Source organism: Aotus nancymaae, unplaced genomic scaffold, assembly GCF_030222135.1.
Source record: "Aotus nancymaae isolate 86718 unplaced genomic scaffold, 86718_ANA_hifiasm-v0.15.2.pri h1tg000076l, whole genome shotgun sequence".
NCBI classification, from domain to species: Eukaryota; Metazoa; Chordata; class Mammalia; order Primates; family Aotidae; genus Aotus; species Aotus nancymaae.
The window spans coordinates 7,103,580-7,116,638 of record NW_026988491.1 but is presented as its reverse complement, the minus strand read 5'-3'; positions in this window follow the sequence as shown (position 1 = coordinate 7,116,638).

Here is a 13,059-nt window from a genome sequence, read left to right as displayed (position 1 = left end):
CTCCAGAGAGTTTACCCACATGGTCCAGCCACACAGCAGATGGGTATATGCGTAAAATGCAAGGATATAAACATGGTCTGCTGTCACGAAGAGATGTTTGCCACACATTTTTGTTAAGAAAAAAGTAGGTTCCAAACCTTAACATGCAACATCCAAAAGGTGGAAACAACTCAAACATCCATCAACTGATAAATGGACAGCCACAACGTGGTCTATCGGGACAACTGGAGCATTATTCAGCCTGGAAAAGGAATGAAGAGCGGACACATGCCACAACACGGATGAGCCTTGAGGGCATTAGGCGAAGCGAAAGAAGCCAGACACAAAAGGACAAATATTGTGTGACCCCATTCATATGAAATGCCCAGAGTAGGTAAATCCATAGAGACAGGAAGCCGACTGCCAGGGAGTGGGGAAGGGAGGGGTGAGGAGTGGCTGCTATCGGGAACAAGGTTCCTTTGGGGTGACGGAAACGTTTCAGAATTAGGGAGGTGATGGTTCCAAAATGTTGTACATGTCCTCAATGCCATTGAGTTGTATACTTTACAATGAAAACTTTTATGATATATGAATTTTACTTCAGTTTTTAAAAGTTAATAAATAGGCTGGGTGTGGCGGCTCATGCCTGTAATCCCAGCACTTTGGGAGGCTGAGGCAGGCAGATTCCTTGAGCCCAGGAGTTCAAGAGCAGCCTAGACAACATAGGGAGACCTCGTCTCTATGAAAAATTAGCTGGGTGTGGTGGCATGTGCCTGTAGTCCCAGCTGCGTGGGAGGCTAAGGTGGGAGGGTACTTTGAGCCTGGGAGGCAGAGGCTGCAGTAAGCCGAGATCACACCACTGCACTCCAACCTGGGCAACACAGTGAGATCCTGTCTCAAAAAAAAATATTAATAAATAAAAGCCAAGACCATGCGGTATAATTCCCATTCTACAAGTACACACAGACAAACACAGAACCACATGTTAGCAGGAGTGGGGTCATGGATAAACTTATATTCTTTTTCGCTTATATAGATTTCCTAAATTGTCCACAACAAACATGAAGAAATAGGAAGAAAGCAACTATTTTAAAAATATTTGGCAGGGCACTGTGGCTCACACCTGTAATCTCAACAGTTTGGGAGGCTGAGGCGGGCAGATCACTTGAGGTCAGGAATTCAACACCAGCCTGGACAACATGGTGAAATCCCATCTCAGCTAAAAATACAAAAGTTGGCTGCGTGTGGTGGTGTACACTTGTAGTTCCAGCTACTCGGGAAGTTGAGGCAGGAAAATCTCTTGAACCCAGGAGGTGGAGGTTGCAGTAAGCCAAGACTGAACCACTGCACTCCAGCCTGGGCTACAGACCGAGACTCTGTCTCAAAAATAAAAAAAAAATTATAGAGTACTTACTGTGTGCCCAGCTTCATATGAATCCAAGCAATAATATCTGATATTGGCAAAGCCCTTGACAGTCACAGAATACCTTTAACCCCTCAGGAGGCCAATAGGGCAGAGGCGAGTGTACCCATTTTCTAGGTGAGACAATGGAGGCTCCGTCAGGTAAAGTCATTCTGGGCCCTAGGCCTGGACACTGTAAATGAAGTCAGGTGAGAATAAAGACACACCCCGCCCAAGAACTACATATGCAAAGCAAGATTCCTTTTTTCTTTCTTTTTTTTTTTTTTTAGAGAAAAGGTCTCACTGTGTTACCCAGGCAAGATCATAAAGTGTGACCTCAAACTCCTGGGCCCAAGTGACCCTCCCATCCAGCCTCCTGAGTAGCTGTGACTATAGTGCGTGCCACCTCACCCAGGTGCCCAGCGGTATTTCTTCTCTCTTTTTTTTTTTTTTTTTTTTTTTTTGAGACGGAGTCTTGCTCTGTTGCCCAGGCTGGAGTGCAGAGGCACGATCTCGGCTCACTGTAACCTCTGCCCCCTGGGTTCGAGAAATTCTCTGCCTCTGCCTCCCAAGTAGCTGGGTTTACAGGCGCCCACCACCATGCCTGGCTAATTTTTTTTTTGTATTTTTAGTAGAGACGGGGTTTCACCATCTTGGTCAGCCTGACCTTGAAGTTCTGACCTCGTGATCCATCTACCTCAGCCTTCCAAAGTGCTAGAATTACAGGCGTGAGCCACCACACCCTTTTTTGTTTGTTTGTTTGGTTTTTTTTTTTTTTTGAGACAGAGTCTTGCTCTGCTGCCAGACTGGAGTGCAGTGGCATAATCTCAACTCACTGCAACCTCTGACTCCTGGGTTCAAGCAATTCTCCTGCCTCAGCCTCCTGAATAGCTGGTGCATACTACCATGCCCAGCTAATCTTTTTTGTATTTTCAGTAGAGACAGGGTTTCACCATGTTGGCCAGGATGGTCTCTTGACCTCATGATCCACCCGCCTCAGCCTCCCAAGGCGCTGGGATTACAGGCGTGAGCCACTGCGCCAGCCCTTTTATTGGTTGCTTGTTTTTGAGACAGAGTCTTGCTGTGTTGCCCCGTCTGGGGTGCAGTGGCATGATCTCGGCTTACTGCAATCTCCGCCTCCCGGGTTCAAGTGATTCTCATGCCTTAGCCCTCCAAGTAGCTAGGACTACAGGCATGTACCACCACGCCTGGCTAATTTTTGTATTTTTAGTAAAGACGGGTTTTCACCATGTTGGCCAGGCTGTTCTTTAACTCCTGACCTCAGGTTATCTGCCCACCTTGACCTCCCAAAGTGCTGGGATTATAGGTGTGAGACACCACGCCTGGCCTTTTTCTTTTTTGTTGTTGTCATTTTGAGAAGAGTCTTGCTCTGTCATCCAGGCTGGAGTGCAACAGCACAATCTCAGCTCACTGCAACCTCTGCCTCCCGGATTCAAGTGATTCTTGTGTCTCAGCCTCCCAAGTAGCTGGGATTACAGGCGCCCACCACCACTCTTGGCTAATTTTTGTATTTTTGGTAGAGACGGGATTTCACCATGTTGGCCAGCCTGGTCTCAAACTCCTGACCTCAGGTGATCTCCCCACCTTGGTCTCCCAAAGTGCTGGGATTACATGTGAGTGCCACCATGCCTGGCCCCCAGCAGTATTTCTTATAAGCCTCTAGTGCATACTGGGATCTCGTGGGACAATCTTATTCCCAACAACAGTTTACACTCATGCACACTTCTGAGCCTTTTTCTAGGCTGGACACCTGGCCTGGAAGGTCTTCCTGCCACTCCCCACCCCACCTCACCCCCACCAGCCTATGAGCTTCCTTATCTGGGAAGCCTGCCTGCTTTGAAGCCAAGAACACGTGGAAGATGTTTTTCCCAGCCCTAAGAATGGGTCTGAGAAAGGTGGTACCTAGGAGAGGTCCCCACGGGCGGGAGACCTGCAGCACCCTAGACTCAGCTGGGCTCCTGCTAATCATTTCCAAAATACAGATGTTTAGAAAAAAGTTGGTTTTTCCTTTTTTTTTTTTTTGGAGACAGAGTCTCTCTCTCTTGTTCAGGCTGGAGTGCAGTGGAACAATCTTGGCTCACCGCAACCTCCGCCTCCCAGGTTCAAGTGATTCTCCTGCCTCAGCTTCCTGAGTAGCTGGGATTACAGGTGTGCACCACCCATGCTTGGCTAATTTTTGTATTTTTAGTAGAGATGGGGTTTCACCATGTTGGTCAGGCTGGTCTCAAGCTCCTGACCTCGTGATCCTCCTGCCTCAGCCTCCCAAAGTGCTGGGATTACAGACATGAGCCACCGTGCCCGGCTTGTTTTTCCTCTTAACTATAGAAGTGACATGTGCTTGTGATTTAAACAACCAAAAAAAAAATGTTCAGGCCAGGCTCAGTGGCTCACGCTTGTAATCCCAGCACTTTGGAACCAAGGTTGGTTGGTGAATCACCTGAAGTCAGGAGTTTGAGACCAGCCTGGCCAACGTGGTAAAACTCCGTCTCTACTAAAAATATGAAAAATTAGCTGGGCATGGTGGGATGCACCTGTAATCCCAGCTACTAGGGAGGCGAGGGAGGAGAATTACTTAAACCCAGGAGGTGGAGGTTGCAGTGAGCTGAGATCACGCCACTGCACTCCAGCCTGGGCAACAAAGCAAAAACTCCATTTCAAAAAAAAAAAAAAAAAAAGTTGAAACAGAACAAAAATCCTCTGGTCTCATCTCACAGAGGTCATTCCTGAGTAAGGGTGGCAGTCTCTCCCCAGGGGGCGGAGGAGAGTGCCTGTGGTTGAGGCTAGGGACTCTGGAACTGGGGGTACCAGGATTAAATCAACACTTGCTGATCCCATGGGCCGTGGACAGGTCTCTTGGCTTCCTCGAGGCTGCTGTAAAGTGTCGAGAATAACTGGACCTCCCCACAGCAAATTAAAATCTGGTGTGTACACATACAGTGCTTGGCACAGGGCTTACATGAGAAACCCACTTTCTGGTGGTAGCCGTTGTTCCTGGTAATCTTAGATCCTCTCAGAGCAGCTAGAAAAGTCCTGGGCAGTCTGAGATCCATAAAGCCCACCCTACTGTACTGCTAATACTCAAAGCGACAGTAACAAAATGCAGCCAAGTCCTGTGTTCAGCGCCCTCCCCAAGGTCTGTGTGCTAGGTGTGCCAGGGTCCTGGCCCGGAGAGCTCCCTCTGCCCCCTGCCCCTGTGCCCCACGCCTGACCCTCAGAGGCTTCCCTGAGCCTGGAGAGCCAGGCCCACAGCAGGTGTGGCAGGCAGCATCCTCCCCAAGTGCTGCAGGAGGCTTTTCTCTGTAACCTTCCCAAGCTCCCGGCAGCTCTAAGTCTTCTCCTGGCAGGGACTGCCGAGGCCCAGCCTGGAACTTGGGCAGGCTGACTCCCTTGTCCTCCTTCTGGCTCTGCAGGACGCAGCTCCTCTCCAAGGCCAGGGCAGGATGCCCAGGGCCGGGCGACTGCAGTATTCTTGTCCTCATCCTTCAAGGCCACCCCGAGGACTGAGCTCCCCATTCACCTTGCCAGAGTCCCTTCCCCATCTGAAAATCAAGGCTCTTGGGTCTGAATTTTTCCTAAGATTCTGATGAGAATTGCAGTCGCTATTTCTAAAAAATGCTCACTTACACACAACACACAATTTTGCATAAAACTTTACCAGCCACTTCTCCCACCAGGTTTGTCATGAATGTGCCAGGTAAAGAATTTCCACATTTCAGGAGCCACTGTTATTTGCAAAAAGCAAGCTGCAAAACAGAATGTATAGTGTTAATCTTTTAAAAACATAAATTTTAACATATACTTATAAATGCATAGAAAAATCTGGAAAAATCTATATAAGTGGCTCGAGTGCTTATCTCCTAGACAGTGGGATTTCGAGAGCTTTCACTGTATACCTCAGACATTTTTGTATGTGAATTTTTTGTTTTTTGAGACAAGGTCTTTTTTTTTTTTTTTTTGAGACGGAGTTTAGCTCTTGTTACCCAGGATGGAGTGCAATGGCGCGATCTCGGCTCACCGCAACCTCCGCCTCCTGGGTTCAGGCAATTCTCCTGCCTCAGCCTCTCGAGTAGCTGGGATTACAGGCATGCACCACCGTGCCCAGCTAATTTTTTGTATTTTTAGTAGAGAGGGGGTTTCACCATGTTGACCAGGATGGTCTCGATCTCTTGACCTCATGATCCACCGCCTCGGCCTCCCAAAGTGCTGGGATTACAGGCGTGAGCCACCACGCCTGGCGAGACAAGGTCTTGCACTGTCACCTAGGCACAGTGGCATGATCACAGTTCACTGCAGCCTCAACCCCCTGGGCTCAAGCAATTCTCCCACCTCAGCCTCCCAAGTAGCTGAGACTACAGGTGCACAATAACACATCAGCTAATTTTTTCTTTTTTTAGAGATGGGGTCATCTCTAATCAAGTAATTCATCTGCAGATTAAAAAAAAAAGAAGAAGAAGAAAAAGAGATGGGGTCTCACTGTCTTGCCCAGGCTGATCTAGAACTTCTAGGCTCAAGTGATCCTCCCACCTCAGCTTCCCAAAGTGCTGGGATTACAGGCATGAGCCACTGTACCCGGCCTTAATATATTTAACAGGTATGTTACTTTTAGAAGTGTCTTTCCCATTTAAAATATAATCCTATAATATTATCACCAACTATCTCAAATTCTCCAGGCCATTGATCCTTCTGTTGAGCAAATGGAGTTGACCATCATCCCAGAGTAGTAATGAGGACTCCAGCTTCTGAAGTCCAATCCACAACTGACCAATCTGACATTTACATTCACTACTGGGTTCCTCTGGGAAAGGTATTAACCTATCTAGGCCTCTGATTAGCCTTCAACATGGGTTAGATGTAGTTCCTAAACTTCAAAGGGTTTTTTTCACTTTGGTTAAAAAAAAAAGATGAAAAATTTTTTTTTTTTTTAAAGAAAAGACTCGAGTGAGTCAGGCTCTCAAGGACCCTGCCTGAGTCCCCAGTGGAAGTGTTTGGTCTTGGAACTGCATTCATTTGCCCCAGCCAACTTCTTCCCAACTGGAGGGTCTCAAGATTGACCCCCAGAAGGTCCCACAGGGCTGGGAGCCCAGAGGACAAATATGGCTAATGGAATCCAGCCTGGACTGTTAAGTCTGGCACCAGTTCAGCAATGCGGATATAAAAAACCAGACATCACCTCATCGCTGTCTCATCAAAAAGGAAGACTTTCTCCCTGCACATTCCTGCAGGGGACAAATTCCTGCTTGTGTGTTGCTTAGGAGGGAGCAAGAAGAGCAGAGTAGGGAATCTGGGGAGTTCTACCCTTCTTGGGAATGGGAGGTCAGCCCAGGTCATCACAGCAGCCCTGAAACTGGCCTCTTGGTAACCATGACCACCTCAGCTCCCAGGCACTGTGTGGGCACCTGACAAGCGGAGACCCTCCTCCCCTCCCTACAACTGTGAGAGGGCGGTACTGGCATGCCCTTCTAATAAGAACCTGGTTCTGCGAGGTGAGGGGGCTCGTCTGAGGTCACTGAGGTGTGGTTGGGACTTGCCCCTGTCTGATGAACTCCAGAGCCGATGCTCTCAGTTTCCCAGGAGCGAAGAGGCCTGTGGTCTAAGCGCAGCTCTTCTCAAACTGTGTGTGTGAGCTTGGGCAGGTCTGAGACCCCTCCTGAGTGCTTCAGTATCCCTCTCAGGATGTCCAGAGGAAAACTCCAGGCTGCCCCACCTCTTCCTCCAGGTTAGTCTGCCATCAGGTCACAAGTTGGGCTTTCCTGGAAAATTTAGAACACAGGGCCTGACAGTGTCAGAAAGAAAACTAAAAGGAACAAACATAACCCTCACAGTTGTGTAAGACCAGACAGTCTCTAAAAGCTACAGTAGGAAAGTCCCCACAGTTCCAGATCCCCAGCGTGCTCTCTCCAGAAACTGACTTTGACTCTCCGGATCCCCTGGCCCTGCCTGCTCAGCCCACCTGGCTGAGGATCCTCATGGCTTCTCCTCCTCTGATCCCACCCTGAAGGATATGGGGTCCCCTCATGCCCCTCACCCTGTAGGCTTCTCAGGACTTCTCAGCAGGGCTCCCCAAGGTCAATGCACACAGCAGAACTAGGCTAAGACGGTGGACTCAAGGGAGCAGAGCCTTTGGTGTTTCAGGAGAATCTATAAATCCAGATTTTTATGCTAAATGGCCCAGTCATTTCATGTTGACAACTAACCTTCATTTGCCATATGATGTTTGTCTTTTTTTTTTTTTTTTTTTAGAGACAGGGTCTTGCTCTATTGCAGTGGTATGATCATAGCGGACTAAAACTTCAAATTCTGGGCTCAAACCATTCTTCACCTCAGCCTCCTAGTAGCTGGGATTACAGGTATGTGCCACCATGCCTGGCTAATTAAAAAAAATTTTTTTTTTGTACAGATAAGGATCTTGTTATATTGCCCAGGCTGGTCTCAAACTCCTGGCCTCAAGTGATCCTCCTGCCTTGGCCTCCCATAGTGCTGGGATTTCAGGTATGAGCCACCATGCCCTGCCTGCTGCATCATTTTACATCCACTTGCTGTCCCTCCTCTGCTCGCCATCTGGAAAGGTGGGAGAACTGAGCCCTGCGAACTACATTTCTCAAGCTCCTTTGCAAATCGGCTCTTGATTAGGTCCAGCCAACGGGAGGCACTCAGTGGAAACTGATAGGTGGGAAGAGGCCTGGGTTTTTCCAGCCTTTGGGCAGTGGCTGGGTCTTCTTCATATTTCCAGTTCCCTCCAGACAGACCTCTGTGGTCCCAGGCCATGGGTTTGGGTAACCTACCTCTGTCCAGCCTCCTGTTTGGCTTTTTAGAATTTCCTCCATTGGACCCCCTAAAGTGAGTTCTGTTTTTCTGACTGATAGGGCAACCAATTCAAATCCTTTTTTTTTTCACGCTTAAAATGGCTGTGTAAGGTAATACCAGCATTTTGGGAGGCCAAGGAGGATGGATCACCTGAGGTTAGGAGTTCAAGACTAGCCTGACCAGCATAGAGAAACCCTGTCCCTACTAAAAATACAAAAATTAGCCGGGTGTGGTGGCGCATGCCTGTGATCCCAGCTACTTGGGAGGCTGAGGCAGGAGAATCACTTCAGCCCGGGAGGCAGAGGTTGCTGTGAGCTGAGACTGAGCCACTGTACTCCAGCCTGAGCTACACAGTGAGGCTCTGTCACCAAAAAAAAAGGGGGAGGGGGAATTGAGTAAAATATTTATAACATAGCCAATGATGCAATGATGAGCAAGAAAAAAAAATCTGTAACATAAAATTGACCAATTTTACCATTTTTAAGTGTACAGGTCAGTGGCATTAATTACATTCAAAATATCACAAAATCATTACTACTATTTCCAAATCAACCTTTCAATGTCCTTTGTGGTTTTGCAGGGCATATCAGCCTGTGGATGCCTGCTTGCGACCTCTGCTTTGCAGATGGCAAAGACTCCAGCCAGGTGCAGTGGCTCACGCCTGTAATCCCAGTAATCCCCACAGTTTGAGGCTGAAGCAGGAGGATCACTTGAGACCAGGAGTTCAAGGCAAAGGCTCTCTCATGCATTCCCTCCCCTGAGCATCCCAAATTCCATGAGGTTAATGGGGAGACAGATGATCACCCTAATTTCCTAGAGAAGGGAACTGGGCTCAGGCAAGCCCAGGGCTCCTATGTAAGAGGTGAACCCCAGATGTTTGGTTCCCAGCCCTGTGCTCTGTCTGTGCCCCACTCAGCCCCCTGGGAGCCTCCACACCCTCCAAACCTGTGCCCGTATTTACTGCTGCCCTGCCCTCCACCAAAGCTACCCTGGGGAATGGGGTAGAGGTGGGAGTCCTGGTTTCCTATTGGACATCACAAGACTGGACACCAGTAAGAGTAATAACAACAGGGCCAGGCGCGGTGGCTCATGCCTGTAATCCCAGCACTTTGGGAGGCCAAGGTGGGTGGATTACCTGAGGTTGGGAGATTGAGTTGGGATTCCTGACTAACACAGTGAAACCCTGTCGCTACTAAAAATACAAAAAATTAGCCAGGTGTTGTGGCACATGCCTGTAATCCCAGCTACTCAGGAGGCTGAGGCAGGAGAATTGCTTGAACCTGGGAGGCAGAGGTTGTGGTGAGCTGAGATAGCACCACTATACTCCAGCCTGGGTCACAAGACCGTAACTCTGTCTCAAAAAAAAAAAAAAGAGTAACAACAACAATCCCCCCTAATATTTATGCACACAGGGAAAGGAACTGGGTTTGAGTCCTGAGCACAGGCTCCAAGCGTCTTGTGTCTCTGCCTTTCAGGAGTCACACGGACGTCTAGGGTGCTGGGAAAACCCGGAGCCTCCATAACTATAACACTCCAGTCACCACCTCTGGAGCACTTAGTGCATTCCCCAAGCAATTTCAGGTACTGTCTCTTAATCTTCAGAGAAAAGGGGCTGCTCAGGGAGCTCTTCTGCCCACTCGGTTCCCAGCAGGAAGGGGTGGAGCCAGCATCCCTGCCCTGCCCTGCCCTGCCCTGATGTACCCCTGGGTTTCCCGCCTGCCCAGTGCCCTCTCACTCCAGCCCATGCCTTTGCTGGGGCTGTTTCCCCACACTGGGCCCCTTCTGTGAGGAATAATAAAGAAAGTGTCAGACTGGGCTGAAGGGATTCCTCCTCAGCTCAAAGCAGCCCTTCACTATTGTGGCCTGGCCGGACTGTGGGCCTGAGCCCAGCCTCTGCTGCAGCCTGGGGAGCAGAGCCAGGCAGGCAGCTCCGCTGGGGAGGTATCACAGCAGTGGGAGGGGACCCAGGATAGGGCGATGGAGGCCTCTGGTGGCCCCATATCTCCGCCAGGGCATGCTGGGCCCTGTCCCAAGCCCTGAGCAGCCCCAGGTGAGATGGGGCATCTCACAGGCTTAGGTTTAAACCCGGCTCTGAATAACACATGCTGGGTTTGTCTGCGAACACACACTGCTCAGAAGGACACCTGAGGATCAGCTCACCCCAGCTGCTTCCCTAGGAAGACTCGGGTGGCTGGGGACAGAAGAGAAGGGAGACTTTTCGCTGTCTACCCTTTGTGCCTTAGGACTTTTGAACCATTAATAAAGAATTCAAAAAATGTAAGTCCTGGTTTGGTAAACGCTTCTAGGATCTTGTTCTGAAATGGAGGCCATTCCAACAAATCCCAACTCCGTCACCACTCGTTCTGTAAGTTGGGAAGATCATGTCACTTCTCTGTGCCTCAGTTTCCTCCTCTGTGAAACAGACGTACTAGAACTTGCCCACTATTCACAAGGTTATGAACAATCAAGATTTGGTCATTTGGCCAGGCATGGTGGCTCATGCCTCTAATCCCAGCACTTTGGGAAGCTAATGCAGACAGATCACTTGAGGTGAAGAGTTCAAGACCAGCCTGGTCAACATGGTGAAACTCTGTCTCTACTAAAAATATAAAAAATTGGCCGGGCATGTTGGGACACATCTATAATCTGAGCTACTCAGGAGGCTGAGGCGGGGGTATTGCTTGAACCCAGGAGGCAGAGGTTGCAGTGAGCCAAGAATGTGCCACTGCACTCCAGCCTGGGTGACAGTGCAAGACTCTGTCTCAAAAATAAAATAAAATAAAAAAGAAGAAGAAGAAGAAGGAGAAGGAGACGGAGAAGAAGAAAAAGAAGACAGGCCGGCACAGTGGCTCACACCTGTAATCCCAGCACTTTGGGAGGCTGAGGCAGGTGGTTCACCTAAGGCCAGGAGTTCAAGACCCGCCTGGCCAACATGGTGAAGCCACGTCTATACTAAAAATACAAAATTTGCCAGGCATGGTGGCGTGCACCTGTAGTCCAAGCTACTTGGGAGGCAGAGGCAGGAGAATCACTTGAACCCAGGAGACAGAGGTTACAGTGAGCTGAGATCCAGCCTGAGTGACAGGAGTAAAACTCCATCTCAAAAAAAAAAAAAAAAAGATGCTGGCTAAATATTGTCTGAGTGGACAAACACATGAGCAAACAGGCCACCAAGCTCTCGACAGTTCCACACCCTTCTTGCAGACACCCAGTGTTGGGGCACATTGTCGCCTCCCCAATTCCTGCTCAGGGATCAGGCAGATGACCTGGAGGCACAGTGATGACTGCCACCCCCACCCCCACCCCCATGCTGGCCACAAAATGCCTACACACAGCCCATGCTCCCACTGTCTGCAGGGGCCTGGACTTGATAGCTGCTGGGAACCAGGCTTGAGGATGCCGAGCCAGGCCTTGAAGGGAAAAGAGACCCATATTTATTGTCACCTGCTCTAGCTGTGCCAAGCACAAGGATCTGCCCGCAATAGCTCAGGTCCAACTCTCCCTATTTTATGGATGGGGCTCAGGGAGGCAAGGGACTGGCCTAGAGGAAGCCAGTGGTCCTGACCAAGGCTGTGGGGCTCCAAAGATGGGCATCTTCACTATTCATCACCCACCCAGGCCTAGTTCTTTGTTGCTCACCTGGCCTGGTTGCCGGGGTCTCCATTTAGACACACAGAAGACTCAGTTCCAGGCCAGACACAGTGGTTCATGTCTGTAATCCCAGCACTTTGGGAGGCTGAGGTGGACGGATCACTTGAGGTGAGGAGTTCAAGACCAGCCTGGCCAACATGGCAAAACCACCCTCTACTAAAAATACAAAAATTAGCCAGGTGTGCTGATGCATGCCTGTAATCCCAGCTACCTGGGAGGCTGAGGCAAGAGAATCTCTTGAACCCGGGAGACTGAGGTTGTAGTCAGCCAAGATTGCACCACTGCTCTCTAGCCTAGGCGACAGAGCGAGACTCTGTCTCACAAAAAAAAAAAAGATTCGGTTCCAAGGCAAAAGACTTGGGAGGTGGTGGAGTGATGTGAGGGAAACTCAGAAGCATGGACATCAGTGAGGATACCTTCAAGATCATTCAGTGTGCAAATAGGAAACCTGAGGCCCACAGAGGTTCCATAGGCCACCTTAGGCCACCCAGCCCAACCTTCTTCTCAAGGCACAACCTGCCCTGAGGTCCCAGGTGCCCAGTGGTTGGGGACTGGGCGTGTGGTGGGGTGGGGCTGCAGGCTGTAGCCAGAGACAATCTGACTGTCTGCAAACCAGGACCCAAAAAAGAATGCGCCAGGAGTGGTTTGCAGGCAATTTTGCTGGAGAGAGCCCAGAGGGAGCCATAAATCAGGCACTGCAGCTGCTGGTCAGGAGCAGGGACTAGCATCCAGCAGGGATGCCTGCCCCTCATCTGGGCCTTCCGCCCACCACAGTGACAGGGATGCTGCAGAGGCTGTGGAGGCCCAGGCCGGGTCCCCAGCCCTGCTGCAGCTCTGCAGAGGGAGGAAGGTGGGAGGAGATGCTGAGTTGGCCTTACCTGGCTCTAGCCACAGTGAGAGCAGAACTCCCAGAAAGGCTGGCTGGGAGTGGCCTGGTGCTTATCCTGCAGCTGGGTAGAAGGAGAGGACAGGACAGGAGGGAGGCTTCAGTCTCCACCTGGCCAGAGGGTCATGCCTTCTGCAGCTGGGCCCAAAGAAATAGGGGCAGGGAAAGGGGCCCGGGGCCTCACTGAGAATCCAAGAGCTTCTTTGGGCACTTGGGCTGGGTCTGAAAAGGGAGTACCCAGGTTCTACCCCAGGAGTTGATGTTCTGGGACAGGGACAGGGATGGGAGAGCTAGCCCTGACATAATTCAGTATGAC